The 24,107-nt window shown below is 52.2% G+C and overlaps 56 non-coding genes across 56 annotated transcripts; all 56 read left to right on the forward strand.

Moving 5' to 3' along the window:
* The first annotated feature begins 9 nt into the window (after positions 1-9).
* Trnal-aag (transfer RNA leucine (anticodon AAG)) lies at positions 10-91 on the forward strand. The gene has a single exon. It is a non-coding gene; the product is annotated as a tRNA-Leu (tRNA).
* Positions 92-171: 80 nt separating this feature from the next.
* Positions 172-253, forward strand: Trnal-cag (transfer RNA leucine (anticodon CAG)). The gene has a single exon. It is a non-coding gene; the product is annotated as a tRNA-Leu (tRNA).
* A 271-nt stretch (positions 254-524) lies between these two features.
* Trnae-cuc (transfer RNA glutamic acid (anticodon CUC)) lies at positions 525-596 on the forward strand. Its single transcript has one exon. It is a non-coding gene; the product is annotated as a tRNA-Glu (tRNA).
* Positions 597-962: 366 nt separating this feature from the next.
* On the forward strand, positions 963-1,034 carry Trnah-gug (transfer RNA histidin (anticodon GUG)). Its single transcript has one exon. It is a non-coding gene; the product is annotated as a tRNA-His (tRNA).
* A 287-nt stretch (positions 1,035-1,321) lies between these two features.
* Trnal-aag (transfer RNA leucine (anticodon AAG)) lies at positions 1,322-1,403 on the forward strand. Its single transcript has one exon. It is a non-coding gene; the product is annotated as a tRNA-Leu (tRNA).
* Positions 1,404-1,483: 80 nt separating this feature from the next.
* On the forward strand, positions 1,484-1,565 carry Trnal-cag (transfer RNA leucine (anticodon CAG)). Its single transcript has one exon. It is a non-coding gene; the product is annotated as a tRNA-Leu (tRNA).
* Positions 1,566-1,836: 271 nt separating this feature from the next.
* Positions 1,837-1,908, forward strand: Trnae-cuc (transfer RNA glutamic acid (anticodon CUC)). The gene has a single exon. It is a non-coding gene; the product is annotated as a tRNA-Glu (tRNA).
* Positions 1,909-2,284: 376 nt separating this feature from the next.
* On the forward strand, positions 2,285-2,356 carry Trnah-gug (transfer RNA histidin (anticodon GUG)). Its single transcript has one exon. It is a non-coding gene; the product is annotated as a tRNA-His (tRNA).
* Positions 2,357-2,643: 287 nt separating this feature from the next.
* Trnal-cag (transfer RNA leucine (anticodon CAG)) lies at positions 2,644-2,725 on the forward strand. Its single transcript has one exon. It is a non-coding gene; the product is annotated as a tRNA-Leu (tRNA).
* An 80-nt stretch (positions 2,726-2,805) lies between these two features.
* On the forward strand, positions 2,806-2,887 carry Trnal-cag (transfer RNA leucine (anticodon CAG)). The gene has a single exon. It is a non-coding gene; the product is annotated as a tRNA-Leu (tRNA).
* Positions 2,888-3,158: 271 nt separating this feature from the next.
* Trnae-cuc (transfer RNA glutamic acid (anticodon CUC)) lies at positions 3,159-3,230 on the forward strand. Its single transcript has one exon. It is a non-coding gene; the product is annotated as a tRNA-Glu (tRNA).
* Positions 3,231-3,596: 366 nt separating this feature from the next.
* Positions 3,597-3,668, forward strand: Trnah-gug (transfer RNA histidin (anticodon GUG)). Its single transcript has one exon. It is a non-coding gene; the product is annotated as a tRNA-His (tRNA).
* Positions 3,669-3,955: 287 nt separating this feature from the next.
* Positions 3,956-4,037, forward strand: Trnal-aag (transfer RNA leucine (anticodon AAG)). The gene has a single exon. It is a non-coding gene; the product is annotated as a tRNA-Leu (tRNA).
* An 80-nt stretch (positions 4,038-4,117) lies between these two features.
* Positions 4,118-4,199, forward strand: Trnal-cag (transfer RNA leucine (anticodon CAG)). Its single transcript has one exon. It is a non-coding gene; the product is annotated as a tRNA-Leu (tRNA).
* Positions 4,200-4,470: 271 nt separating this feature from the next.
* On the forward strand, positions 4,471-4,542 carry Trnae-cuc (transfer RNA glutamic acid (anticodon CUC)). Its single transcript has one exon. It is a non-coding gene; the product is annotated as a tRNA-Glu (tRNA).
* Positions 4,543-4,918: 376 nt separating this feature from the next.
* On the forward strand, positions 4,919-4,990 carry Trnah-gug (transfer RNA histidin (anticodon GUG)). The gene has a single exon. It is a non-coding gene; the product is annotated as a tRNA-His (tRNA).
* Positions 4,991-5,277: 287 nt separating this feature from the next.
* Positions 5,278-5,359, forward strand: Trnal-aag (transfer RNA leucine (anticodon AAG)). The gene has a single exon. It is a non-coding gene; the product is annotated as a tRNA-Leu (tRNA).
* Positions 5,360-5,432: 73 nt separating this feature from the next.
* Positions 5,433-5,514, forward strand: Trnal-cag (transfer RNA leucine (anticodon CAG)). The gene has a single exon. It is a non-coding gene; the product is annotated as a tRNA-Leu (tRNA).
* A 271-nt stretch (positions 5,515-5,785) lies between these two features.
* On the forward strand, positions 5,786-5,857 carry Trnae-cuc (transfer RNA glutamic acid (anticodon CUC)). Its single transcript has one exon. It is a non-coding gene; the product is annotated as a tRNA-Glu (tRNA).
* A 368-nt stretch (positions 5,858-6,225) lies between these two features.
* Positions 6,226-6,297, forward strand: Trnah-gug (transfer RNA histidin (anticodon GUG)). Its single transcript has one exon. It is a non-coding gene; the product is annotated as a tRNA-His (tRNA).
* A 287-nt stretch (positions 6,298-6,584) lies between these two features.
* Positions 6,585-6,666, forward strand: Trnal-aag (transfer RNA leucine (anticodon AAG)). The gene has a single exon. It is a non-coding gene; the product is annotated as a tRNA-Leu (tRNA).
* A 73-nt stretch (positions 6,667-6,739) lies between these two features.
* Trnal-cag (transfer RNA leucine (anticodon CAG)) lies at positions 6,740-6,821 on the forward strand. The gene has a single exon. It is a non-coding gene; the product is annotated as a tRNA-Leu (tRNA).
* A 271-nt stretch (positions 6,822-7,092) lies between these two features.
* Positions 7,093-7,164, forward strand: Trnae-cuc (transfer RNA glutamic acid (anticodon CUC)). The gene has a single exon. It is a non-coding gene; the product is annotated as a tRNA-Glu (tRNA).
* Positions 7,165-7,540: 376 nt separating this feature from the next.
* On the forward strand, positions 7,541-7,612 carry Trnah-gug (transfer RNA histidin (anticodon GUG)). Its single transcript has one exon. It is a non-coding gene; the product is annotated as a tRNA-His (tRNA).
* A 287-nt stretch (positions 7,613-7,899) lies between these two features.
* Positions 7,900-7,981, forward strand: Trnal-aag (transfer RNA leucine (anticodon AAG)). The gene has a single exon. It is a non-coding gene; the product is annotated as a tRNA-Leu (tRNA).
* A 73-nt stretch (positions 7,982-8,054) lies between these two features.
* Positions 8,055-8,136, forward strand: Trnal-cag (transfer RNA leucine (anticodon CAG)). Its single transcript has one exon. It is a non-coding gene; the product is annotated as a tRNA-Leu (tRNA).
* Positions 8,137-8,407: 271 nt separating this feature from the next.
* Positions 8,408-8,479, forward strand: Trnae-cuc (transfer RNA glutamic acid (anticodon CUC)). The gene has a single exon. It is a non-coding gene; the product is annotated as a tRNA-Glu (tRNA).
* Positions 8,480-8,847: 368 nt separating this feature from the next.
* On the forward strand, positions 8,848-8,919 carry Trnah-gug (transfer RNA histidin (anticodon GUG)). The gene has a single exon. It is a non-coding gene; the product is annotated as a tRNA-His (tRNA).
* A 287-nt stretch (positions 8,920-9,206) lies between these two features.
* On the forward strand, positions 9,207-9,288 carry Trnal-aag (transfer RNA leucine (anticodon AAG)). Its single transcript has one exon. It is a non-coding gene; the product is annotated as a tRNA-Leu (tRNA).
* A 73-nt stretch (positions 9,289-9,361) lies between these two features.
* Trnal-cag (transfer RNA leucine (anticodon CAG)) lies at positions 9,362-9,443 on the forward strand. The gene has a single exon. It is a non-coding gene; the product is annotated as a tRNA-Leu (tRNA).
* Positions 9,444-9,714: 271 nt separating this feature from the next.
* Positions 9,715-9,786, forward strand: Trnae-cuc (transfer RNA glutamic acid (anticodon CUC)). Its single transcript has one exon. It is a non-coding gene; the product is annotated as a tRNA-Glu (tRNA).
* A 376-nt stretch (positions 9,787-10,162) lies between these two features.
* Positions 10,163-10,234, forward strand: Trnah-gug (transfer RNA histidin (anticodon GUG)). Its single transcript has one exon. It is a non-coding gene; the product is annotated as a tRNA-His (tRNA).
* Positions 10,235-10,521: 287 nt separating this feature from the next.
* On the forward strand, positions 10,522-10,603 carry Trnal-aag (transfer RNA leucine (anticodon AAG)). Its single transcript has one exon. It is a non-coding gene; the product is annotated as a tRNA-Leu (tRNA).
* Positions 10,604-10,676: 73 nt separating this feature from the next.
* Positions 10,677-10,758, forward strand: Trnal-cag (transfer RNA leucine (anticodon CAG)). Its single transcript has one exon. It is a non-coding gene; the product is annotated as a tRNA-Leu (tRNA).
* A 271-nt stretch (positions 10,759-11,029) lies between these two features.
* Trnae-cuc (transfer RNA glutamic acid (anticodon CUC)) lies at positions 11,030-11,101 on the forward strand. Its single transcript has one exon. It is a non-coding gene; the product is annotated as a tRNA-Glu (tRNA).
* A 376-nt stretch (positions 11,102-11,477) lies between these two features.
* Positions 11,478-11,549, forward strand: Trnah-gug (transfer RNA histidin (anticodon GUG)). The gene has a single exon. It is a non-coding gene; the product is annotated as a tRNA-His (tRNA).
* Positions 11,550-11,836: 287 nt separating this feature from the next.
* On the forward strand, positions 11,837-11,918 carry Trnal-aag (transfer RNA leucine (anticodon AAG)). Its single transcript has one exon. It is a non-coding gene; the product is annotated as a tRNA-Leu (tRNA).
* Positions 11,919-11,991: 73 nt separating this feature from the next.
* Positions 11,992-12,073, forward strand: Trnal-cag (transfer RNA leucine (anticodon CAG)). The gene has a single exon. It is a non-coding gene; the product is annotated as a tRNA-Leu (tRNA).
* A 271-nt stretch (positions 12,074-12,344) lies between these two features.
* Positions 12,345-12,416, forward strand: Trnae-cuc (transfer RNA glutamic acid (anticodon CUC)). Its single transcript has one exon. It is a non-coding gene; the product is annotated as a tRNA-Glu (tRNA).
* Positions 12,417-12,792: 376 nt separating this feature from the next.
* On the forward strand, positions 12,793-12,864 carry Trnah-gug (transfer RNA histidin (anticodon GUG)). Its single transcript has one exon. It is a non-coding gene; the product is annotated as a tRNA-His (tRNA).
* Positions 12,865-13,151: 287 nt separating this feature from the next.
* On the forward strand, positions 13,152-13,233 carry Trnal-aag (transfer RNA leucine (anticodon AAG)). Its single transcript has one exon. It is a non-coding gene; the product is annotated as a tRNA-Leu (tRNA).
* Positions 13,234-13,306: 73 nt separating this feature from the next.
* On the forward strand, positions 13,307-13,388 carry Trnal-cag (transfer RNA leucine (anticodon CAG)). Its single transcript has one exon. It is a non-coding gene; the product is annotated as a tRNA-Leu (tRNA).
* Positions 13,389-19,708: 6,320 nt separating this feature from the next.
* Positions 19,709-19,780, forward strand: Trnah-gug (transfer RNA histidin (anticodon GUG)). Its single transcript has one exon. It is a non-coding gene; the product is annotated as a tRNA-His (tRNA).
* Positions 19,781-20,067: 287 nt separating this feature from the next.
* Positions 20,068-20,149, forward strand: Trnal-aag (transfer RNA leucine (anticodon AAG)). The gene has a single exon. It is a non-coding gene; the product is annotated as a tRNA-Leu (tRNA).
* A 73-nt stretch (positions 20,150-20,222) lies between these two features.
* On the forward strand, positions 20,223-20,304 carry Trnal-cag (transfer RNA leucine (anticodon CAG)). The gene has a single exon. It is a non-coding gene; the product is annotated as a tRNA-Leu (tRNA).
* A 271-nt stretch (positions 20,305-20,575) lies between these two features.
* Trnae-cuc (transfer RNA glutamic acid (anticodon CUC)) lies at positions 20,576-20,647 on the forward strand. The gene has a single exon. It is a non-coding gene; the product is annotated as a tRNA-Glu (tRNA).
* A 368-nt stretch (positions 20,648-21,015) lies between these two features.
* Trnah-gug (transfer RNA histidin (anticodon GUG)) lies at positions 21,016-21,087 on the forward strand. Its single transcript has one exon. It is a non-coding gene; the product is annotated as a tRNA-His (tRNA).
* A 287-nt stretch (positions 21,088-21,374) lies between these two features.
* Trnal-aag (transfer RNA leucine (anticodon AAG)) lies at positions 21,375-21,456 on the forward strand. The gene has a single exon. It is a non-coding gene; the product is annotated as a tRNA-Leu (tRNA).
* A 73-nt stretch (positions 21,457-21,529) lies between these two features.
* Positions 21,530-21,611, forward strand: Trnal-cag (transfer RNA leucine (anticodon CAG)). Its single transcript has one exon. It is a non-coding gene; the product is annotated as a tRNA-Leu (tRNA).
* Positions 21,612-21,882: 271 nt separating this feature from the next.
* Positions 21,883-21,954, forward strand: Trnae-cuc (transfer RNA glutamic acid (anticodon CUC)). The gene has a single exon. It is a non-coding gene; the product is annotated as a tRNA-Glu (tRNA).
* A 376-nt stretch (positions 21,955-22,330) lies between these two features.
* Trnah-gug (transfer RNA histidin (anticodon GUG)) lies at positions 22,331-22,402 on the forward strand. The gene has a single exon. It is a non-coding gene; the product is annotated as a tRNA-His (tRNA).
* Positions 22,403-22,689: 287 nt separating this feature from the next.
* On the forward strand, positions 22,690-22,771 carry Trnal-aag (transfer RNA leucine (anticodon AAG)). The gene has a single exon. It is a non-coding gene; the product is annotated as a tRNA-Leu (tRNA).
* Positions 22,772-22,844: 73 nt separating this feature from the next.
* Trnal-cag (transfer RNA leucine (anticodon CAG)) lies at positions 22,845-22,926 on the forward strand. The gene has a single exon. It is a non-coding gene; the product is annotated as a tRNA-Leu (tRNA).
* A 271-nt stretch (positions 22,927-23,197) lies between these two features.
* Trnae-cuc (transfer RNA glutamic acid (anticodon CUC)) lies at positions 23,198-23,269 on the forward strand. Its single transcript has one exon. It is a non-coding gene; the product is annotated as a tRNA-Glu (tRNA).
* A 376-nt stretch (positions 23,270-23,645) lies between these two features.
* On the forward strand, positions 23,646-23,717 carry Trnah-gug (transfer RNA histidin (anticodon GUG)). Its single transcript has one exon. It is a non-coding gene; the product is annotated as a tRNA-His (tRNA).
* A 287-nt stretch (positions 23,718-24,004) lies between these two features.
* On the forward strand, positions 24,005-24,086 carry Trnal-aag (transfer RNA leucine (anticodon AAG)). The gene has a single exon. It is a non-coding gene; the product is annotated as a tRNA-Leu (tRNA).
* Positions 24,087-24,107: the final 21 nt, after the last annotated feature.

The following is a 24,107-nucleotide window of genomic DNA, read 5'->3' on the forward strand; positions in this document are numbered from 1 at the left end:
ACTGACACAGGTAGCGTGGCCGAGCGGTCTAAGGCGCTGGTTTAAGGCACCAGTCTCTTCGGAGGCGTGGGTTCGAATCCCACCGCTGCCAGTTTTTACTTCTCGTTTTTGTGCCATTGCGGTGTGGTCTCGTGGGTAAGAACGCAGCTCCTGTGACCGCCGTGGCGCGTAGGTAGCGTGGCCGAGCGGTCTAAGGCGCTGGTTTCAGGCACCAGTCTCTTCGGAGGCGTGGGTTCGAATCCCACCGCTGCCAATGTTTTCTAAGCAGGAGCACTGATTACCCGCGAAGGAAACAGCGCAGCAAGCCGTGAGCGTCTCTTTCTTAAATTGTCGTAGCAGCACAGTGCGTGGTGCAACGACAGGATTCACAGGCGCAGTTTGGTGTCACGATTGCTGGCGCTCGACTCCACGAAATGTGTCTCGAGCATGACGTTCTATGCAGTGGAAACGCTAATTTTTGCCGTTGTCGTCAAGTGGATTGTGTACAGCTTGCTGTGTTCGCTGGAGGAGCATTTGTGTCGTTATCCGGTGTGGTCTAGTGGCTAGGATACCTGGCTCTCACCCAGGAGGCCCGGGTTCGATTCCCGGTACCGGAAATACGCATTTTACTGCTCCTCTTATGCGACTTAGCTCGACTGACGCTCCGCTGACGCTTGCACAAAATGACGTTAAGTACGTTTGGCGGTCACAAGTGACGGCGAGAGCGATGCGACATCTGTCCACCTCTTATCGAGGCACATACCTGTGGTCAACAGAGTTGGAGGACTACAAGACATTGCCACAGGGGTTTAATGCAGCTAACCACACTCCTTAGGGTCCTAACAGCGCAGACACGTTTCGTTTGCCAGTATACATATAATGGAGACCACGTCTGACACAGCTGTGGCGAGACACAGTGGGCTGAGCTTTGCTGTGCATAGCCACTTGCATTCGCGAGAACTGCTCTCGGCGGTGCTTCTGTGGCCGTGATCGTCTAGTGGTTAGGACATTGCGTTGTGGCCGCAATAACCCAGGTTCGAATCCTGGTCACGGCACTTTTTAAAGTTTTGCCTTGCTGTCGCTGCAATGACGATTGTGACTCAGTGTTTGAAATCACGGTGCCCTCTTGATTTTTCACTCATGTTCCGCAGGCTGCAGGTGGCACTACCAGTTCATTATCAACACGCAATGCAGCCGCACCAGAGCGCGGGCAGCCGCCTGTGTAGTTAATCTCTATTCGAAAAGGGCAGTTGTTTGAGGTGGAACGGATGAGCAGCCAGTCGCAGCAGAACAGGAAGCTGTGTCGTGCACTGTTTCTACAAAAGCGAAAAGCACTGACACAGGTAGCGTGGCCGAGCGGTCTAAGGCGCTGGTTTAAGGCACCAGTCTCTTCGGAGGCGTGGGTTCGAATCCCACCGCTGCCAGTTTTTACTTCTCGTTTTTGTGCCATTGCGGTGTGGTCTCGTGGGTAAGAACGCAGCTCCTGTGACCGCCGTGGCGCGTAGGTAGCGTGGCCGAGCGGTCTAAGGCGCTGGTTTCAGGCACCAGTCTCTTCGGAGGCGTGGGTTCGAATCCCACCGCTGCCAATGTTTTCTAAGCAGGAGCACTGATTACCCGCGAAGGAAACAGCGCAGCAAGCCGTGAGCGTCTCTTTCTTAAATTGTCGTAGCAGCACAGTGCGTGGTGCAACGACAGGATTCACACGCGCAGTTTGGTGTCACGATTGCTGGCGCTCGTCTCCACGAAATGTGTCTCGAGCATGACGTTCTATGCAGTGGAAACGCTAATTTTTGCCGTTGTCGTCAAGTGGATTGTGTACAGCTTGCTGTGTTCGCTGGAGGAGCACTTGTGTCGTTATCCGGTGTGGTCTAGTGGCTAGGATACCTGGCTCTCACCCAGGAGGCCCGGGTTCGATTCCCGGTACCGGAAATACGCATTTTACTGCTCCTCTTATGCGACTTGTCCCGACTTAGCTCGACTGACGCTCCGCTGACGCTTGCACAAAATGACGTTAAGTACGATTCGCGGTCACAAGTGACGGCGAGAGCGATGCGACATCTGTCCACCTCTTATCGAGGCACATACCTGTCGTCAACAGAGTTGGAGGACTACAAGACATTGCCACAGGGGTTTAATGCAGCTAACCACACTGCTTAGTGTCCTAACAGCGCAGAAACGTTTCGCTTGCCAGTATACATATAATGGAGACCACGTCTGACACAGCTGTGGCGAGACACAGTGGGCTGAGCTTTGCTGTGCATAGCCACTTGCATTCGCGAGAACTGCTCTCGGCGGTGCTTCTGTGGCCGTGATCGTCTAGTGGTTAGGACATTGCGTTGTGGCCGCAATAACCCAGGTTCGAATCCTGGTCACGGCACTTTTTAAAGTTTTGCCTTGCTGTCGCTGCAATGACGATTGTGACTCAGTGTTTGAAATCACGGTGCCCTCTTGATTTTTCACTCATGTTCCGCAGGCTGCAGGTGGCACTACCAGTTCATTATCAACACGCAATGCAGCCGCACCAGAGCGCGGGCAGCCGCCTGTGTAGTTAATCTCTATTCGAAAAGGGCAGTTGTTTGAGGTGGAACGGATGAGCAGCCAGTCGCAGCAGAACAGGAAGCTGTGTCGTGCACTGTTTCTACAAAAGCGAAAAGCGCTGACACAGGTAGCGTGGCCGAGCGGTCTAAGGCGCTGGTTTCAGGCACCAGTCTCTTCGGAGGCGTGGGTTCGAATCCCACCGCTGCCAGTTTTTACTTCTCGTTTTTGTGCCATTGCGGTGTGGTCTCGTGGGTAAGAACGCAGCTCCTGTGACCGCCGTGGCGCGTAGGTAGCGTGGCCGAGCGGTCTAAGGCGCTGGTTTCAGGCACCAGTCTCTTCGGAGGCGTGGGTTCGAATCCCACCGCTGCCAATGTTTTCTAAGCAGGAGCACTGATTACCCGCGAAGGAAACAGCGCAGCAAGCCGTGAGCGTCTCTTTCTTAAATTGTCGTAGCAGCACAGTGCGTGGTGCAACGACAGGATTCACAGGCGCAGTTTGGTGTCACGATTGCTGGCGCTCGACTCCACGAAATGTGTCTCGAGCATGACGTTCTATGCAGTGGAAACGCTAATTTTTGCCGTTGTCGTCAAGTGGATTGTGTACAGCTTGCTGTGTTCGCTGGAGGAGCATTTGTGTCGTTATCCGGTGTGGTCTAGTGGCTAGGATGCCTGGCTCTCACCCAGGAGGCCCGGGTTCGATTCCCGGTACCGGAAATACGCATTTTACTGCTCCTCTTATGCGACTTAGCTCGACTGACGCTCCGCTGACGCTTGCACAAAATGACGTTAAGTACGATTGGCGGTCACAAGTGACGGCGAGAGCGATGCGACATCTGTCCACCTCTTATCGAGGCACATACCTGTGGTCAACAGAGTTGGAGGACTACAAGACATTGCCACAGGGGTTTAATGCAGCTAACCACACTCCTTAGGGTCCTAACAGCGCAGACACGTTTCGTTTGCCAGTATACATATAATGGAGACCACGTCTGACACAGCTGTGGCGAGACACAGTGGGCTGAGCTTTGCTGTGCATAGCCACTTGCATTCGCGAGAACTGCTCTCGGCGGTGCTTCTGTGGCCGTGATCGTCTAGTGGTTAGGACATTGCGTTGTGGCCGCAATAACCCAGGTTCGAATCCTGGTCACGGCACTTTTTAAAGTTTTGCCTTGCTGTCGCTGCAATGACGATTGTGACTCAGTGTTTGAAATCACGGTGCCCTCTTGATTTTTCACTCATGTTCCGCAGGCTGCAGGTGGCACTACCAGTTCATTATCAACACGCAATGCAGCCGCACCAGAGCGCGGGCAGCCGCCTGTGTAGTTAATCTCTATTCGAAAAGGGCAGTTGTTTGAGGTGGAACGGATGAGCAGCCAGTCGCAGCAGAACAGGAAGCTGTGTCGTGCACTGTTTCTACAAAAGCGAAAAGCACTGACACAGGTAGCGTGGCCGAGCGGTCTAAGGCGCTGGTTTAAGGCACCAGTCTCTTCGGAGGCGTGGGTTCGAATCCCACCGCTGCCAGTTTTTACTTCTCGTTTTTGTGCCATTGCGGTGTGGTCTCGTGGGTAAGAACGCAGCTCCTGTGACCGCCGTGGCGCGTAGGTAGCGTGGCCGAGCGGTCTAAGGCGCTGGTTTCAGGCACCAGTCTCTTCGGAGGCGTGGGTTCGAATCCCACCGCTGCCAATGTTTTCTAAGCAGGAGCACTGATTACCCGCGAAGGAAACAGCGCAGCAAGCCGTGAGCGTCTCTTTCTTAAATTGTCGTAGCAGCACAGTGCGTGGTGCAACGACAGGATTCACACGCGCAGTTTGGTGTCACGATTGCTGGCGCTCGTCTCCACGAAATGTGTCTCGAGCATGACGTTCTATGCAGTGGAAACGCTAATTTTTGCCGTTGTCGTCAAGTGGATTGTGTACAGCTTGCTGTGTTCGCTGGAGGAGCACTTGTGTCGTTATCCGGTGTGGTCTAGTGGCTAGGATACCTGGCTCTCACCCAGGAGGCCCGGGTTCGATTCCCGGTACCGGAAATACGCATTTTACTGCTCCTCTTATGCGACTTGTCCCGACTTAGCTCGACTGACGCTCCGCTGACGCTTGCACAAAATGACGTTAAGTACGATTCGCGGTCACAAGTGACGGCGAGAGCGATGCGACATCTGTCCACCTCTTATCGAGGCACATACCTGTGGTCAACAGAGTTGGAGGACTACAAGACATTGCCACAGGGGTTTAATGCAGCTAACCACACTGCTTAGTGTCCTAACAGCGCAGACACGTTTCGTTTGCCAGTATACATATAATGGAGACCACGTCTGACACAGCTGTGGCGAGACACAGTGGGCTGAGCTTTGCTGTGCATAGCCACTTGCAGTCGCGAGAACTGCTTTCGGCGGTGCCTCCGTGGCCGTGATCGTCTAGTGGTTAGGACATTGCGTTGTGGCCGCAATAACCCAGGTTCGAATCCTGGTCACGGCACTTTTTAAAGTTTTGCCTTGCTGTCGCTGCAATGACGGTAGTGAACCACTGTTTGAATTCACGGTGCCCTCTGGATTTCTCGCTCATGTTCCACGAGCTGCAGGTGGCACTACCAGTTCATTATCAACACGTAATGCCGCCGCACCACAGCGCGGGCTGCTGCCTGTGTAGTTAACCTCTATTCGAAAAGGGCAGTTGTTTGAAGTGCAATGGATGAGCGGCCAGTCGCAGCAGAACAGGAAGCTGTGTCGTGCACTGTTTCTACGAAAGCGAACAACACTGACGCAGGTAGCGTGGCCGAGCGGTCTAAGGCGCTGGTTTAAGGCACCAGTCTCTTCGGAGGCGTGGGTTCGAATCCCACCGCTGCCAACTTTTTCTCGTTTTTTTTTGTGGTGTTTTCTCGTGCAGTAGAAAGCAGCTCCTGTGCCCCTGGCGCCGCGTAGGTAGCGTGGCCGAGCGGTCTAAGGCGCTGGTTTCAGGCACCAGTCTCTTCGGAGGCGTGGGTTCGAATCCCACCGCTGCCAATGTTTTCTAAGCAGGAGCACTGATTACCCGCGAAGGAAACAGCGCAGCAAGCCGTGAGCGTCTCTTTCTTAAATTGTCGTAGCAGCACAGTGCGTGGTGCAACGACAGGATTCACACGCGCAGTTTGGTGTCACGATTGCTGGCGCTCGTCTCCACGAAATGTGTCTCGAGCATGACGTTCTATGCAGTGGAAACGCTAATTTTTGCCGTTGTCGTCAAGTGGATTGTGTACAGCTTGCTGTGTTCGCTGGAGGAGCACTTGTGTCGTTATCCGGTGTGGTCTAGTGGCTAGGATACCTGGCTCTCACCCAGGAGGCCCGGGTTCGATTCCCGGTACCGGAAATACGCATTTTACTGCTCCTCTTATGCGACTTGTCCCGACTTAGCTCGACTGACGCTCCGCTGACGCTTGCACAAAATGACGTTAAGTACGATTCGCGGTCACAAGTGACGGCGAGAGCGATGCGACACCTCTTATCGAGGCACTTACCTGTGGTAGACAGAGTTGGAGGACTACAAGACATTGCCACAGGGGTTTAATGCAGCTAACCACACTGCTTAGTGTCCTAACAGCGCAGACACGTTTCGTTTGCCAGTATACATATAATGGAGACCACGTCTGACACAGCTGTGGCGAGACACAGTGGGCTGAGCTTTGCTGTGCATAGCCACTTGCAGTCGCGAGAACTGCTTTCGGCGGTGCCTCCGTGGCCGTGATCGTCTAGTGGTTAGGACATTGCGTTGTGGCCGCAATAACCCAGGTTCGAATCCTGGTCACGGCACTTTTTAAAGTTTTGCCTTGCTGTCGCTGCAATGACGGTAGTGAACCACTGTTTGAATTCACGGTGCCCTCTGGATTTCTCGCTCATGTTCCACGAGCTGCAGGTGGCACTACCAGTTCATTATCAACACGTAATGCCGCCGCACCACAGCGCGGGCTGCTGCCTGTGTAGTTAACCTCTATTCGAAAAGGGCAGTTGTTTGAAGTGCAATGGATGAGCGGCCAGTCGCAGCAGAACAGGAAGCTGTGTCGTGCACTGTTTCTACGAAAGCGAACAACACTGACGCAGGTAGCGTGGCCGAGCGGTCTAAGGCGCTGGTTTAAGGCACCAGTCTCTTCGGAGGCGTGGGTTCGAATCCCACCGCTGCCAACTTTTTCTCGTTTTTTTTTGTGGTGTTTTCTCGTGCTGTAGAAAGCAGCTCCTGTGCCCCTGGCGCCGCGTAGGTAGCGTGGCCGAGCGGTCTAAGGCGCTGGTTTCAGGCACCAGTCTCTTCGGAGGCGTGGGTTCGAATCCCACCGCTGCCAATGTTTTCTAAGCAGGAGCACTGATTACCCGCGAAGGAAACAGCGCAGCAAGCCGTGAGCGTCTCTTTCTTAAATTGTCGTAGCAGCACAGTGCGTGGTGCAACGACAGGATTCACACGCGCAGTTTGGTGTCACGATTGCTGGCGCTCGTCTCCACGAAATGTGTCTCGAGCATGACGTTCTATGCAGTGGAAACGCTAATTTTTGCCGTTGTCGTCAAGTGGATTGTGTACAGCTTGCTGTGTTCGCTGGAGGAGCACTTGTGTCGTTATCCGGTGTGGTCTAGTGGCTAGGATACCTGGCTCTCACCCAGGAGGCCCGGGTTCGATTCCCGGTACCGGAAATACGCATTTTACTGCTCCTCTTATGCGACTTGTCCCGACTTAGCTCGACTGACGCTCCGCTGACGCTTGCACAAAATGACGTTAAGTACGATTCGCGGTCACAAGTGACGGCGAGAGCGATGCGACATCTGTCCACCTCTTATCGAGGCACATACCTGTGGTCAACAGAGTTGGAGGACTACAAGACATTGCCACAGGGGTTTAATGCAGCTAACCACACTGCTTAGTGTCCTAACAGCGCAGACACGTTTCGTTTGCCAGTATACATATAATGGAGACCACGTCTGACACAGCTGTGGCGAGACACAGTGGGCTGAGCTTTGCTGTGCATAGCCACTTGCAGTCGCGAGAACTGCTTTCGGCGGTGCCTCCGTGGCCGTGATCGTCTAGTGGTTAGGACATTGCGTTGTGGCCGCAATAACCCAGGTTCGAATCCTGGTCACGGCACTTTTTAAAGTTTTGCATTGCTGTCGCTGCAATGACGGTAGTGAACCACTGTTTGAATTCACGGTGCCCTCTGGATTTCTCGCTCATGTTCCACGAGCTGCAGGTGGCACTACCAGTTCATTATCAACACGTAATGCCGCCGCACCACAGCGCGGGCTGCTGCCTGTGTAGTTAACCTCTATTCGAAAAGGGCAGTTGTTTGAAGTGCAATGGATGAGCGGCCAGTCGCAGCAGAACAGGAAGCTGTGTCGTGCACTGTTTCTACGAAAGCGAACAACACTGACGCAGGTAGCGTGGCCGAGCGGTCTAAGGCGCTGGTTTAAGGCACCAGTCTCTTCGGAGGCGTGGGTTCGAATCCCACCGCTGCCAACTTTTTCTCGTTTTTTTTTGTGGTGTTTTCTCGTGCTGTAGAAAGCAGCTCCTGTGCCCCTGGCGCCGCGTAGGTAGCGTGGCCGAGCGGTCTAAGGCGCTGGTTTCAGGCACCAGTCTCTTCGGAGGCGTGGGTTCGAATCCCACCGCTGCCAATGTTTTCTAAGCAGGAGCACTGATTACCCGCGAAGGAAACAGCGCAGCAAGCCGTGAGCGTCTCTTTCTTAAATTGTCGTAGCAGCACAGTGCGTGGTGCAACGACAGGATTCACACGCGCAGTTTGGTGTCACGATTGCTGGCGCTCGTCTCCACGAAATGTGTCTCGAGCATGACGTTCTATGCAGTGGAAACGCTAATTTTTGCCGTTGTCGTCAAGTGGATTGTGTACAGCTTGCTGTGTTCGCTGGAGGAGCACTTGTGTCGTTATCCGGTGTGGTCTAGTGGCTAGGATACCTGGCTCTCACCCAGGAGGCCCGGGTTCGATTCCCGGTACCGGAAATACGCATTTTACTGCTCCTCTTATGCGACTTGTCCCGACTTAGCTCGACTGACGCTCCGCTGACGCTTGCACAAAATGACGTTAAGTACGATTCGCGGTCACAAGTGACGGCGAGAGCGATGCGACACCTCTTATCGAGGCACTTACCTGTGGTAGACAGAGTTGGAGGACTACAAGACATTGCCACAGGGGTTTAATGCAGCTAACCACACTGCTTAGTGTCCTAACAGCGCAGACACGTTTCGTTTGCCAGTATACATATAATGGAGACCACGTCTGACACAGCTGTGGCGAGACACAGTGGGCTGAGCTTTGCTGTGCATAGCCACTTGCAGTCGCGAGAACTGCTTTCGGCGGTGCCTCCGTGGCCGTGATCGTCTAGTGGTTAGGACATTGCGTTGTGGCCGCAATAACCCAGGTTCGAATCCTGGTCACGGCACTTTTTAAAGTTTTGCCTTGCTGTCGCTGCAATGACGGTAGTGAACCACTGTTTGAATTCACGGTGCCCTCTGGATTTCTCGCTCATGTTCCACGAGCTGCAGGTGGCACTACCAGTTCATTATCAACACGTAATGCCGCCGCACCACAGCGCGGGCTGCTGCCTGTGTAGTTAACCTCTATTCGAAAAGGGCAGTTGTTTGAAGTGCAATGGATGAGCGGCCAGTCGCAGCAGAACAGGAAGCTGTGTCGTGCACTGTTTCTACGAAAGCGAACAACACTGACGCAGGTAGCGTGGCCGAGCGGTCTAAGGCGCTGGTTTAAGGCACCAGTCTCTTCGGAGGCGTGGGTTCGAATCCCACCGCTGCCAACTTTTTCTCGTTTTTTTTTGTGGTGTTTTCTCGTGCTGTAGAAAGCAGCTCCTGTGCCCCTGGCGCCGCGTAGGTAGCGTGGCCGAGCGGTCTAAGGCGCTGGTTTCAGGCACCAGTCTCTTCGGAGGCGTGGGTTCGAATCCCACCGCTGCCAATGTTTTCTAAGCAGGAGCACTGATTACCCGCGAAGGAAACAGCGCAGCAAGCCGTGAGCGTCTCTTTCTTAAATTGTCGTAGCAGCACAGTGCGTGGTGCAACGACAGGATTCACACGCGCAGTTTGGTGTCACGATTGCTGGCGCTCGTCTCCACGAAATGTGTCTCGAGCATGACGTTCTATGCAGTGGAAACGCTAATTTTTGCCGTTGTCGTCAAGTGGATTGTGTACAGCTTGCTGTGTTCGCTGGAGGAGCACTTGTGTCGTTATCCGGTGTGGTCTAGTGGCTAGGATACCTGGCTCTCACCCAGGAGGCCCGGGTTCGATTCCCGGTACCGGAAATACGCATTTTACTGCTCCTCTTATGCGACTTGTCCCGACTTAGCTCGACTGACGCTCCGCTGACGCTTGCACAAAATGACGTTAAGTACGATTCGCGGTCACAAGTGACGGCGAGAGCGATGCGACATCTGTCCACCTCTTATCGAGGCACATACCTGTGGTCAACAGAGTTGGAGGACTACAAGACATTGCCACAGGGGTTTAATGCAGCTAACCACACTGCTTAGTGTCCTAACAGCGCAGACACGTTTCGTTTGCCAGTATACATATAATGGAGACCACGTCTGACACAGCTGTGGCGAGACACAGTGGGCTGAGCTTTGCTGTGCATAGCCACTTGCAGTCGCGAGAACTGCTTTCGGCGGTGCCTCCGTGGCCGTGATCGTCTAGTGGTTAGGACATTGCGTTGTGGCCGCAATAACCCAGGTTCGAATCCTGGTCACGGCACTTTTTAAAGTTTTGCATTGCTGTCGCTGCAATGACGGTAGTGAACCACTGTTTGAATTCACGGTGCCCTCTGGATTTCTCGCTCATGTTCCACGAGCTGCAGGTGGCACTACCAGTTCATTATCAACACGTAATGCCGCCGCACCACAGCGCGGGCTGCTGCCTGTGTAGTTAACCTCTATTCGAAAAGGGCAGTTGTTTGAAGTGCAATGGATGAGCGGCCAGTCGCAGCAGAACAGGAAGCTGTGTCGTGCACTGTTTCTACGAAAGCGAACAACACTGACGCAGGTAGCGTGGCCGAGCGGTCTAAGGCGCTGGTTTAAGGCACCAGTCTCTTCGGAGGCGTGGGTTCGAATCCCACCGCTGCCAACTTTTTCTCGTTTTTTTTTGTGGTGTTTTCTCGTGCTGTAGAAAGCAGCTCCTGTGCCCCTGGCGCCGCGTAGGTAGCGTGGCCGAGCGGTCTAAGGCGCTGGTTTCAGGCACCAGTCTCTTCGGAGGCGTGGGTTCGAATCCCACCGCTGCCAATGTTTTCTAAGCAGGAGCACTGATTACCCGCGAAGGAAACAGCGCAGCAAGCCGTGAGCGTCTCTTTCTTAAATTGTCGTAGCAGCACAGTGCGTGGTGCAACGACAGGATTCACACGCGCAGTTTGGTGTCACGATTGCTGGCGCTCGTCTCCACGAAATGTGTCTCGAGCATGACGTTCTATGCAGTGGAAACGCTAATTTTTGCCGTTGTCGTCAAGTGGATTGTGTACAGCTTGCTGTGTTCGCTGGAGGAGCACTTGTGTCGTTATCCGGTGTGGTCTAGTGGCTAGGATACCTGGCTCTCACCCAGGAGGCCCGGGTTCGATTCCCGGTACCGGAAATACGCATTTTACTGCTCCTCTTATGCGACTTGTCCCGACTTAGCTCGACTGACGCTCCGCTGACGCTTGCACAAAATGACGTTAAGTACGATTCGCGGTCACAAGTGACGGCGAGAGCGATGCGACATCTGTCCACCTCTTATCGAGGCACATACCTGTGGTCAACAGAGTTGGAGGACTACAAGACATTGCCACAGGGGTTTAATGCAGCTAACCACACTGCTTAGTGTCCTAACAGCGCAGACACGTTTCGTTTGCCAGTATACATATAATGGAGACCACGTCTGACACAGCTGTGGCGAGACACAGTGGGCTGAGCTTTGCTGTGCATAGCCACTTGCAGTCGCGAGAACTGCTTTCGGCGGTGCCTCCGTGGCCGTGATCGTCTAGTGGTTAGGACATTGCGTTGTGGCCGCAATAACCCAGGTTCGAATCCTGGTCACGGCACTTTTTAAAGTTTTGCATTGCTGTCGCTGCAATGACGGTAGTGAACCACTGTTTGAATTCACGGTGCCCTCTGGATTTCTCGCTCATGTTCCACGAGCTGCAGGTGGCACTACCAGTTCATTATCAACACGTAATGCCGCCGCACCACAGCGCGGGCTGCTGCCTGTGTAGTTAACCTCTATTCGAAAAGGGCAGTTGTTTGAAGTGCAATGGATGAGCGGCCAGTCGCAGCAGAACAGGAAGCTGTGTCGTGCACTGTTTCTACGAAAGCGAACAACACTGACGCAGGTAGCGTGGCCGAGAGGTCTAAGGCGCTGGTTTAAGGCACCAGTCTCTTCGGAGGCGTGGGTTCGAATCCCACCGCTGCCAACTTTTTCTCGTTTTTTTTTGTGGTGTTTTCTCGTGCTGTAGAAAGCAGCTCCTGTGCCCCTGGCGCCGCGTAGGTAGCGTGGCCGAGCGGTCTAAGGCGCTGGTTTCAGGCACCAGTCTCTTCGGAGGCGTGGGTTCGAATCCCACCGCTGCCAATGTTTTCTAAGCAGGAGCACTGATTACCCGCGAAGGAAACAGCGCAGCAAGCCGTGAGCGTCTCTTTCTTAAATTGTCGTAGCAGCACAGTGCGTGGTGCAACGACAGGATTCACACGCGCAGTTTGGTGTCACGATTGCTGGCGCTCGTCTCCACGAAATGTGTCTCGAGCATGACGTTCTATGCAGTGGAAACGCTAATTTTTGCCGTTGTCGTCAAGTGGATTGTGTACAGCTTGCTGTGTTCGCTGGAGGAGCACTTGTGTCGTTATCCGGTGTGGTCTAGTGGCTAGGATACCTGGCTCTCACCCAGGAGGCCCGGGTTCGATTCCCGGTACCGGAAATACGCATTTTACTGCTCCTCTTATGCGACTTGTCCCGACTTAGCTCGACTGACGCTCCGCTGACGCTTGCACAAAATGACGTTAAGTACGATTCGCGGTCACAAGTGACGGCGAGAGCGATGCGACATCTGTCCACCTCTTATCGAGGCACATACCTGTGGTCAACAGAGTTGGAGGACTACAAGACATTGCCACAGGGGTTTAATGCAGCTAACCACACTGCTTAGTGTCCTAACAGCGCAGACACGTTTCGTTTGCCAGTATACATATAATGGAGACCACGTCTGACACAGCTGTGGCGAGACACAGTGGGCTGAGCTTTGCTGTGCATAGCCACTTGCAGTCGCGAGAACTGCTTTCGGCGGTGCCTCCGTGGCCGTGATCGTCTAGTGGTTAGGACATTGCGTTGTGGCCGCAATAACCCAGGTTCGAATCCTGGTCACGGCACTTTTTAAAGTTTTGCCTTGCTGTCGCTGCAATGACGGTAGTGAACCACTGTTTGAATTCACGGTGCCCTCTGGATTTCTCGCTCATGTTCCACGAGCTGCAGGTGGCACTACCAGTTCATTATCAACACGTAATGCCGCCGCACCACAGCGCGGGCTGCTGCCTGTGTAGTTAACCTCTATTCGAAAAGGGCAGTTGTTTGAAGTGCAATGGATGAGCGGCCAGTCGCAGCAGAACAGGAAGCTGTGTCGTGCACTGTTTCTACGAAAGCGAACAACACTGACGCAGGTAGCGTGGCCGAGCGGTCTAAGGCGCTGGTTTAAGGCACCAGTCTCTTCGGAGGCGTGGGTTCGAATCCCACCGCTGCCAACTTTTTCTCGTTTTTTTTTGTGGTGTTTTCTCGTGCTGTAGAAAGCAGCTCCTGTGCCCCTGGCGCCGCGTAGGTAGCGTGGCCGAGCGGTCTAAGGCGCTGGTTTCAGGCACCAGTCTCTTCGGAGGCGTGGGTTCGAATCCCACCGCTGCCAATGTTTTCTAAGCAGGAGCACTGATTACCCGCGAAGGAAACAGCGCAGCAAGCCGTGAGCGTCTCTTTCTTAAATTGTCGTAGCAGCACAGTGCGTGGTGCAACGACAGGATTCACACGCGCAGTTTGGTGTCACGATTGCTGGCGCTCGTCTCCACGAAATGTGTCTCGAGCATGACGTTCTATGCAGTGGAAACGCTAATTTTTGCCGTTGTCGTCAAGTGGATTGTGTACAGCTTGCTGTGTTCGCTGGAGGAGCACTTGTGTCGTTATCCGGTGTGGTCTAGTGGCAGTCAGCCGGCAGCGGCCGTGGCGGTCGGACGCAGGTTGTTTACGCTCTCGCCTGTGGCGGTCGCGTGCGGTTTGGTAAGTGTGCGCTTTGCTGCGTTGTTGTAGTGTGGAGTGATGAATTGCCATCGATTATAATGGATCAACTTATACGGAAAGACACATTGAAATTGCGTTTTGACCCGCACTATGCACGACCGAAGTCCTTTGAAGTTGAGTTATTTATTAGAGACGTTATGAAAATCACTATTGATGATATGGTTGGCATTCACCTTTCTATCGTCAGCAGTACGGTCTACCTAAAATTGTTGAGACCCGAGAAATGCGAGCAGGTCATTCAATCTTGTGGAGGAGTTTTAAAGTTTAACCATTCTGACGGCAATGTTGGTGATGTCAGAGTTTCGCTTGCCGGTCTTGGAGTTAGAACTGTTCGAATATTCGAATTACCCTTTGAAATATCCGCTGATCAAATTAATGCCAAATTGAGGGAATATGGAACGGTCATCAGCAATACGGCAGAAAAGTGGTCGAATATGCACATTTTCCCGGTGTTAAACGGTGTCCGGCAGGTGAAGATTGATATGTTGAAGCACATTCCGTCCTACGTCACTGTGTGTGGCTACAGAGCCATTGTGATTTATGATGGGCAGCCGAGAACCTGTGCGGGCTGTGGTTCCACCGAACATATCCGTGCTCAATGTGTCCAACGGCGCGTGGCGCAAATACCGGCCGGTGAGCGTGCGCAGCAGGGCCCGACGTCTACGTTGCCTATATCATACGTCGCCGCCGCCCGGGCTAACGTTACCTCGGACCCTAGTTTCGATGTTCCGCTAGAGAGTCTGCGCGAAGTGCAGGAAGGCGTCACGCCGATGGATACGAACGACGTCCCAACTGTTCCTTCTTCACACACCTCAAAGGGGGGCGATACTCACTCGGAGCAGGGGCACCAACCGGACACCGAAAGTATTCCGGCGGGCGTTCCGGTTCGAGACGACAAGTCCGACGTGGACCGGGTGGAGTCGAACGAGCTGGCTGGCCACCAGCCCCCGCGGTCTCCCAAATCACAGAAGAAACGCCGGCTAGCACATCAAGGGGCAGAAGCAAAGGCGCCAATATTGCGTGAAAAAGCGAACCACGTACGACAGAAACTGACTGAAGAGACTGAACCACCGTCGTCAGCAACCAGCAAAACGACAAAAAAATCCCGGACGGACGAATCGGACACTGATCACGGACGATTACCCTCCGGCGACCCTGCGATAACAGATGCAATGGATCAGACCCCTGTATCCGACGTATCCAAGCTCTCGGATTGCGGTTTGCCAGCGGACAGGTTCGTGTGTGATTGGTCGGATGACGTGGAAGAGGGTGGTCGGGAAGATGATTTCGTAAAGGATCGGCGACGTACAGATAGTCCGTTATCGGAAGCTCAAGCTGATGTGTCCCACCAGCAACAAACGGCTACCGCCGGCGTCGGCACAGTGGCTAATGACGTAGACTTCTTTTAGAGGATGTTCGCCATTAACATCCATACTCGGCTTATAGTCACCTAGATCTCTGTTCTCATGCCGTCCTTGCAAGCTTACCGAATTGCGACATTGAACATCAATACGATCAGTAGCCCGCTAAACTTAACAAATCTTCAAGATTTTCTCTATGCCGCTGATATTGATCTCATCATGCTGCAGGAAGTGACCAATATTAACCTTGAGCGTATCACAGGCTACAATGCCGTCGTTAATCCTGGACATGGCACTGATCCAGGGACGGCGATCATGGCTAAGGAAGGGATAGTGCTGTCACATGTCGAGCGCCTGGCGTCTGGCAGAGGTATAGCGACTACTATCGATACTACTAGATTTATCAATCTCTACGCCCCATCCGGCTCTGGGAGACGCCGACAGAGAGCAGAGTTTTTTAAAGATGACATTGTGCCACTTTTTACACCACCTTCGGAACAACTTATATTCGCTGGTGACTTTAACTGTGTCCTCAGTCCCAAAGACCAGACACCGAACTTCAATCCGTCCGCCGAGCTTCGCAATCTCATTGACGAGTTGAATTTAATAGACACGTGGGAGCTTCGACACGGTGACAGGCCCGGATTCACTTACGTTACTGGCCACTCAGCTAGCCGCATCGATAGAATCTACGCATTATCAAGTATGAGGGAACATGTTTTGCAGGCTGAGCTATGGCCGACTGTCTTCACAGATCATGTGGCATATATATGTACCGTCAATTTAGCCAAACAAGGGACGTACAGGGCAAGGGGACCCTGGAAACTAAATGTAGCGTGTTTACCAGAACCCGGGTGTCACACAGTCTTCCGCAATACGTGGGCAGCCTGCGAACGAAAGTTTCCCGCGTACGATTCTGCCATTACGTGGTGGGTAAAATGTGCGAAACCCGCCTTAACAAAAGCGATGAAGAATTATTCCCGAGATCGATGTGCCTGGCAGAAGCAAACCCTGGAATTTTACTTTCAGTGTTTGAGAGATTTATATCGAGAAGATGCAACAGTAATAGCAAATCGTATGCATATTAAAAGAATACAGGCTACGATTCTAACCCTTAAACGGAAGCAATTGGAAGGCTGTAAAGTCAGGACGCGTCTGCAAAACGCTGTACAGGACGAAACGACATCAATGTACCATGTTATTCGCGAACAGAAAAGGGGGCGCAGAAAGATATTGACAGAACTGCATACTGCAGATGGTCGATTCCTAAACCACCAGCGCGACATACGAGACGAGATTTACAAACATTTCACAGCACAGTTCACGGAACACCCAGTGGATATGGCGGCGCAGCACGTCCTTCTGGCACGCCGTTTTGCGACATTGACCACGGTAGAAGCAGACGGCCTCGCTGCAGTCATAACTGAAGATGAAGTAGAGGACGCCATTCGAGGGAGCCCACAGAATAAATCGCCTGGCCCCGACGGATTACCGGCTGAGTTTTATCGAACCTTTCGTCACCATTTAGTTCCAAAGTTGACCTTGGTCTGTAATGATATCTTAAAGGCTGGAAGTGATATCTTAAGGGAATTCTGTGAAGGCATAGTGGTATTGGTACCCAAAACGCCAGCGGGAAAGACAGTCGACAATCTCCGACCGCTTACGTTACTTAATACCGATTATAAGATATTCGCGCGGGTCATGATGCAGCGATTCAGTACGGTACTTAGTACTGTCACGGGGGCCTACCAGACGAGCGTTGGGAACTCTAGAAACATACAGCAGACGTTAAGTGCATATAGAGATATCATAGCTACAGCCGCCGCTTGCGACATGCGATGCGCTCTAGTCTCGTTAGATTTTGAGAAAGCATTCGATAAAATCAGTCACTCATATCTTCTGTGCGCGATGGCAGCAATGAACTTTCCACGGAAAGTTATTGACACTGTTACACTCCTGCTGCGAAACGGTACGTCCAAGATCTGTCTCAACGGACAACTCAGTAAACCTATTAATATCGCTCGGTCGGTACGACAAGGTTGCCCGATGTCAATGGCTTTGTTTGCAGTTGCTCTTGAACCCTTACTGTTCTCCCTGGCGCAAGACCTTCCGGGAATACGCATACATGGCCAGAAGATCGTATGCCAGGCATTTGCGGATGACGTCAGTTTCGTGGTGACGAAAGATGAAGACTTGGAACGCGCGTTTCATCTGATATCCACTTATGCAGCCGCATCAGGAGCGAAAGTCAACTGTAAAAAGTCTGGCATTATGGAACTTGGTAGAGGACTCGAACTTGGCAATAGCCAATCACTAAAAAGAATGACAACATTTAAATGTCTCGGCATTGAATACACGCGCACCATCCGCTGCACGTCTGCTCTTAATTATCGAAAATTATTGGCACAAATTCGGGCCGGTATACGGCAACATCATTTGCGAAATCTCAACGCCATACAAAGAGTGTTTTTAGTCAATACTTACATTGTTTCTAAAGTGAATTATGTCGCACAAATCTTACCAATACCAAAGGTCATCGCACAACGAATGCTTGCAGCGCTCGGACACTTTGTCAGTAGGGGACACATTTTCAAAGTCCCATTTGCAACTTTGACGCTCCCCTTGGGAAAGGGCGGCCTAAATCTGACAGATGTTTACCACAAAGCGAAAGCATTATATATCAGCAACATGTATAAACAATGGCAACGATCACCAAATTCCTTAACGGCCCACCTTCTCAATGAAATTGCACCTGCCAGCATGACGCCTCCGGTAAACGTAAGTCACATCCCGACTGCATTTAGCCACTTTAGTACTTTTTTCCTCGAATACAGCTATATTCAAAGCAACATACCTGAGAATGATCTTTACCGGGTCAAAGCACTTTACAGCTGCCTGACGGACAGTAAGCCGCGCAACAGAATAGAAGTGAAGTATAGAGACTGCAACTGGGCCAAGATCTGGGAAAACATTCATGACGCACACTTACCATCGCAGGTGCGGTCTACATGGTACATGGCGGTCAATAGGATCATACCGACAAATTCAAAACTACACATGATCCACTTGGCAGATACTCCGAACTGCGTTCACTGTACTCACCTAGATACCATCGAACATCGCTTTCTATGCGAAAATGTGAAGGACATCTGGCTTCTCTTTGCACGGAAGCTCTCAAGTATGCTGCGTACTGCACCTAGAATGATTACTCCAGCTGGACTCCTCACTCCTGATGCCGTTCCATACCCTCCGGCAAAACGACGAGCAGTCACTTGGCTTCAAGGTCAGACGGTGTATTATATATTATCGGCGCCAGAAAAAAATAAAGAAGACTATTGGCTATACCTAATAACTCAACACCAGAAACTTCAACGAATCGACAAATATAGAGAAAAGTATGCTTTCTTTCTCCTCCGAACGTTGACGTAGAGAGATATTCCTCCAGGGCGCCGTCGCAGTCCGAAAACTCTGATGGATGGCCCTTTCACGACTATGATAGTCGCAATTAGGATTCGGAATGCGGCGATCGAACGGCCACGAATATGAAACGGACCACCCCGACAGTGGTGACGCTTTGGGGGATGATGCCTCTCCTGTCGAGAGCTCTGCGAGACTGTTCTACGAGATCCCCGTCGAATTTTGTAGATCTAATATTCAAATTATACATTATTCGTTTCTTGTTTATTCAATTAGTAAGATTCGTTTATTGAAAAGAAGACGTATTTATGTTATGTTTGAACTTCTCCTGTCAGAGGAAGAGAAGAGTTGTTCCTTCTTGCTGTGGAAGACTCCAGCATCACCAAGTTTATTTTCATACATTCAGTCTCCCTCGGAAAGTGATGAGTTTTCTAACATTCCTGCAGAAGATTTCATTTGCTTCATTTTCCACATCACATATATTGGTAAACCAAATAACCACATGGATACTGAAGAGAATCCATTTGTTTCGTGATTTATTTTTTATTCCAACGGAGATTTTTGCTAATGACGGAGAAGTCGAGCCGATGAAGGCACTTTTGGCGAGCGTGAGGACGGGCTAGAAGGGGTGGATGGAGGCCCAAAAAAAAAAAAAAAAAAAAAAAAAAAAAAAAAAAAAAAAAAAAAAAAAGGAAAAAAAAAAAAAAAAAAAAAAAAAAAAAAAAAAAAAGTGGCTAGGATACCTGGCTCTCAACCAGGAGGCCCGGGTTCGATTCCCGGTACCGGAAATACGCATTTTACTGCTCCTCTTATGCGACTTGTCCCGACTTAGCTCGACTGACGCTCCGCTGACGCTTGCACAAAATGACGTTAAGTACGATTCGCGGTCACAAGTGACGGCGAGAGCGATGCGACACCTCTTATCGAGGCACTTACCTGTGGTAGACAGAGTTGGAGGACTACAAGACATTGCCACAGGGGTTTAATGCAGCTAACCACACTGCTTAGTGTCCTAACAGCGCAGACACGTTTCGTTTGCCAGTATACATATAATGGAGACCACGTCTGACACAGCTGTGGCGAGACACAGTGGGCTGAGCTTTGCTGTGCATAGCCACTTGCAGTCGCGAGAACTGCTTTCGGCGGTGCCTCCGTGGCCGTGATCGTCTAGTGGTTAGGACATTGCGTTGTGGCCGCAATAACCCAGGTTCGAATCCTGGTCACGGCACTTTTTAAAGTTTTGCATTGCTGTCGCTGCAATGACGGTAGTGAACCACTGTTTGAATTCACGGTGCCCTCTGGATTTCTCGCTCATGTTCCACGAGCTGCAGGTGGCACTACCAGTTCATTATCAACACGTAATGCCGCCGCACCACAGCGCGGGCTGCTGCCTGTGTAGTTAACCTCTATTCGAAAAGGGCAGTTGTTTGAAGTGCAATGGATGAGCGGCCAGTCGCAGCAGAACAGGAAGCTGTGTCGTGCACTGTTTCTACGAAAGCGAACAACACTGACGCAGGTAGCGTGGCCGAGCGGTCTAAGGCGCTGGTTTAAGGCACCAGTCTCTTCGGAGGCGTGGGTTCGAATCCCACCGCTGCCAACTTTTTCTCGTTTTTTTTTGTGGTGTTTTCTCGTGCTGTAGAAAGCAGCTCCTGTGCCCCTGGCGCCGCGTAGGTAGCGTGGCCGAGCGGTCTAAGGCGCTGGTTTCAGGCACCAGTCTCTTCGGAGGCGTGGGTTCGAATCCCACCGCTGCCAATGTTTTCTAAGCAGGAGCACTGATTACCCGCGAAGGAAACAGCGCAGCAAGCCGTGAGCGTCTCTTTCTTAAATTGTCGTAGCAGCACAGTGCGTGGTGCAACGACAGGATTCACACGCGCAGTTTGGTGTCACGATTGCTGGCGCTCGTCTCCACGAAATGTGTCTCGAGCATGACGTTCTATGCAGTGGAAACGCTAATTTTTGCCGTTGTCGTCAAGTGGATTGTGTACAGCTTGCTGTGTTCGCTGGAGGAGCACTTGTGTCGTTATCCGGTGTGGTCTAGTGGCTAGGATACCTGGCTCTCACCCAGGAGGCCCGGGTTCGATTCCCGGTACCGGAAATACGCATTTTACTGCTCCTCTTATGCGACTTGTCCCGACTTAGCTCGACTGACGCTCCGCTGACGCTTGCACAAAATGACGTTAAGTACGATTCGCGGTCACAAGTGACGGCGAGAGCGATGCGACACCTCTTATCGAGGCACTTACCTGTGGTAGACAGAGTTGGAGGACTACAAGACATTGCCACAGGGGTTTAATGCAGCTAACCACACTGCTTAGTGTCCTAACAGCGCAGACACGTTTCGTTTGCCAGTATACATATAATGGAGACCACGTCTGACACAGCTGTGGCGAGACACAGTGGGCTGAGCTTTGCTGTGCATAGCCACTTGCAGTCGCGAGAACTGCTTTCGGCGGTGCCTCCGTGGCCGTGATCGTCTAGTGGTTAGGACATTGCGTTGTGGCCGCAATAACCCAGGTTCGAATCCTGGTCACGGCACTTTTTAAAGTTTTGCCTTGCTGTCGCTGCAATGACGGTAGTGAACCACTGTTTGAATTCACGGTGCCCTCTGGATTTCTCGCTCATGTTCCACGAGCTGCAGGTGGCACTACCAGTTCATTATCAACACGTAATGCCGCCGCACCACAGCGCGGGCTGCTGCCTGTGTAGTTAACCTCTATTCGAAAAGGGCAGTTGTTTGAAGTGCAATGGATGAGCGGCCAGTCGCAGCAGAACAGGAAGCTGTGTCGTGCACTGTTTCTACGAAAGCGAACAACACTGACGCAGGTAGCGTGGCCGAGCGGTCTAAGGCGCTGGTTTAAGGCACCAGTCTCTTCGGAGGCGTGGGTTCGAATCCCACCGCTGCCAACTTTTTCTCGTTTTTTTTTGTGGTGTTTTCTCGTGCTGTAGAAAGCAGCTCCTGTGCCCCTGGCGCCGCGTAGGTAGCGTGGCCGAGCGGTCTAAGGCGCTGGTTTCAGGCACCAGTCTCTTCGGAGGCGTGGGTTCGAATCCCACCGCTGCCAATGTTTTCTAAGCAGGAGCACTGATTACCCGCGAAGGAAACAGCGCAGCAAGCCGTGAGCGTCTCTTTCTTAAATTGTCGTAGCAGCACAGTGCGTGGTGCAACGACAGGATTCACACGCGCAGTTTGGTGTCACGATTGCTGGCGCTCGTCTCCACGAAATGTGTCTCGAGCATGACGTTCTATGCAGTGGAAACGCTAATTTTTGCCGTTGTCGTCAAGTGGATTGTGTACAGCTTGCTGTGTTCGCTGGAGGAGCACTTGTGTCGTTATCCGGTGTGGTCTAGTGGCTAGGATACCTGGCTCTCACCCAGGAGGCCCGGGTTCGATTCCCGGTACCGGAAATACGCATTTTACTGCTCCTCTTATGCGACTTGTCCCGACTTAGCTCGACTGACGCTCCGCTGACGCTTGCACAAAATGACGTTAAGTACGATTCGCGGTCACAAGTGACGGCGAGAGCGATGCGACATCTGTCCACCTCTTATCGAGGCACATACCTGTGGTCAACAGAGTTGGAGGACTACAAGACATTGCCACAGGGGTTTAATGCAGCTAACCACACTGCTTAGTGTCCTAACAGCGCAGACACGTTTCGTTTGCCAGTATACATATAATGGAGACCACGTCTGACACAGCTGTGGCGAGACACAGTGGGCTGAGCTTTGCTGTGCATAGCCACTTGCAGTCGCGAGAACTGCTTTCGGCGGTGCCTCCGTGGCCGTGATCGTCTAGTGGTTAGGACATTGCGTTGTGGCCGCAATAACCCAGGTTCGAATCCTGGTCACGGCACTTTTTAAAGTTTTGCATTGCTGTCGCTGCAATGACGGTAGTGAACCACTGTTTGAATTCACGGTGCCCTCTGGATTTCTCGCTCATGTTCCACGAGCTGCAGGTGGCACTACCAGTTCATTATCAACACGTAATGCCGCCGCACCACAGCGCGGGCTGCTGCCTGTGTAGTTAACCTCTATTCGAAAAGGGCAGTTGTTTGAAGTGCAATGGATGAGCGGCCAGTCGCAGCAGAACAGGAAGCTGTGTCGTGCACTGTTTCTACGAAAGCGAACAACACTGACGCAGGTAGCGTGGCCGAGCGGTCTAAGGCGCTGGTTTAAGGCACCAGTCTCTTCGGAGGCGTGGGTTCGAATCCCACCGCTGCCAACTTTTTCTCGTTTTTTTTTGTGGTGTTTTCTCGTGCTGTAGAAAGCAGCTCCTGTGCCCCTGGCGCCGCGTAGGTAGCGTGGCCGAGCGGTCTAAGGCGCTGGTTTCAGGCACCAGTCTCTTCGGAGGCGTGGGTTCGAATCCCACCGCTGCCAATGTTTTCTAAGCAGGAGCACTGATTACCCGCGAAGGAAACAGCGCAGCAAGCCGTGAGCGTCTCTTTCTTAAATTGTCGTAGCAGCACAGTGCGTGGTGCAACGACAGGATTCACACGCGCAGTTTGGTGTCACGATTGCTGGCGCTCGTCTCCACGAAATGTGTCTCGAGCATGACGTTCTATGCAGTGGAAACGCTAATTTTTGCCGTTGTCGTCAAGTGGATTGTGTACAGCTTGCTGTGTTCGCTGGAGGAGCACTTGTGTCGTTATCCGGTGTGGTCTAGTGGCTAGGATACCTGGCTCTCACCCAGGAGGCCCGGGTTCGATTCCCGGTACCGGAAATACGCATTTTACTGCTCCTCTTATGCGACTTGTCCCGACTTAGCTCGACTGACGCTCCGCTGACGCTTGCACAAAATGACGTTAAGTACGATTCGCGGTCACAAGTGACGGCGAGAGCGATGCGACATCTGTCCACCTCTTATCGAGGCACATACCTGTGGTCAACAGAGTTGGAGGACTACAAGACATTGCCACAGGGGTTTAATGCAGCTAACCACACTGCTTAGTGTCCTAACAGCGCAGACACGTTTCGTTTGCCAGTATACATATAATGGAGACCACGTCTGACACAGCTGTGGCGAGACACAGTGGGCTGAGCTTTGCTGTGCATAGCCACTTGCAGTCGCGAGAACTGCTTTCGGCGGTGCCTCCGTGGCCGTGATCGTCTAGTGGTTAGGACATTGCGTTGTGGCCGCAATAACCCAGGTTCGAATCCTGGTCACGGCACTTTTTAAAGTTTTGCATTGCTGTCGCTGCAATGACGGTAGTGAACCACTGTTTGAATTCACGGTGCCCTCTGGATTTCTCGCTCATGTTCCACGAGCTGCAGGTGGCACTACCAGTTCATTATCAACACGTAATGCCGCCGCACCACAGCGCGGGCTGCTGCCTGTGTAGTTAACCTCTATTCGAAAAGGGCAGTTGTTTGAAGTGCAATGGATGAGCGGCCAGTCGCAGCAGAACAGGAAGCTGTGTCGTGCACTGTTTCTACGAAAGCGAACAACACTGACGCAGGTAGCGTGGCCGAGAGGTCTAAGGCGCTGGTTTAAGGCACCAGTCTCTTCGGAGGCGTGGGTTCGAATCCCACCGCTGCCAACTTTTTCTCGTTTTTTTTTG

This window comes from Schistocerca serialis, chromosome 1, assembly GCF_023864345.2.
Source record: "Schistocerca serialis cubense isolate TAMUIC-IGC-003099 chromosome 1, iqSchSeri2.2, whole genome shotgun sequence".
Taxonomy (NCBI): domain Eukaryota; kingdom Metazoa; phylum Arthropoda; class Insecta; order Orthoptera; family Acrididae; genus Schistocerca; species Schistocerca serialis.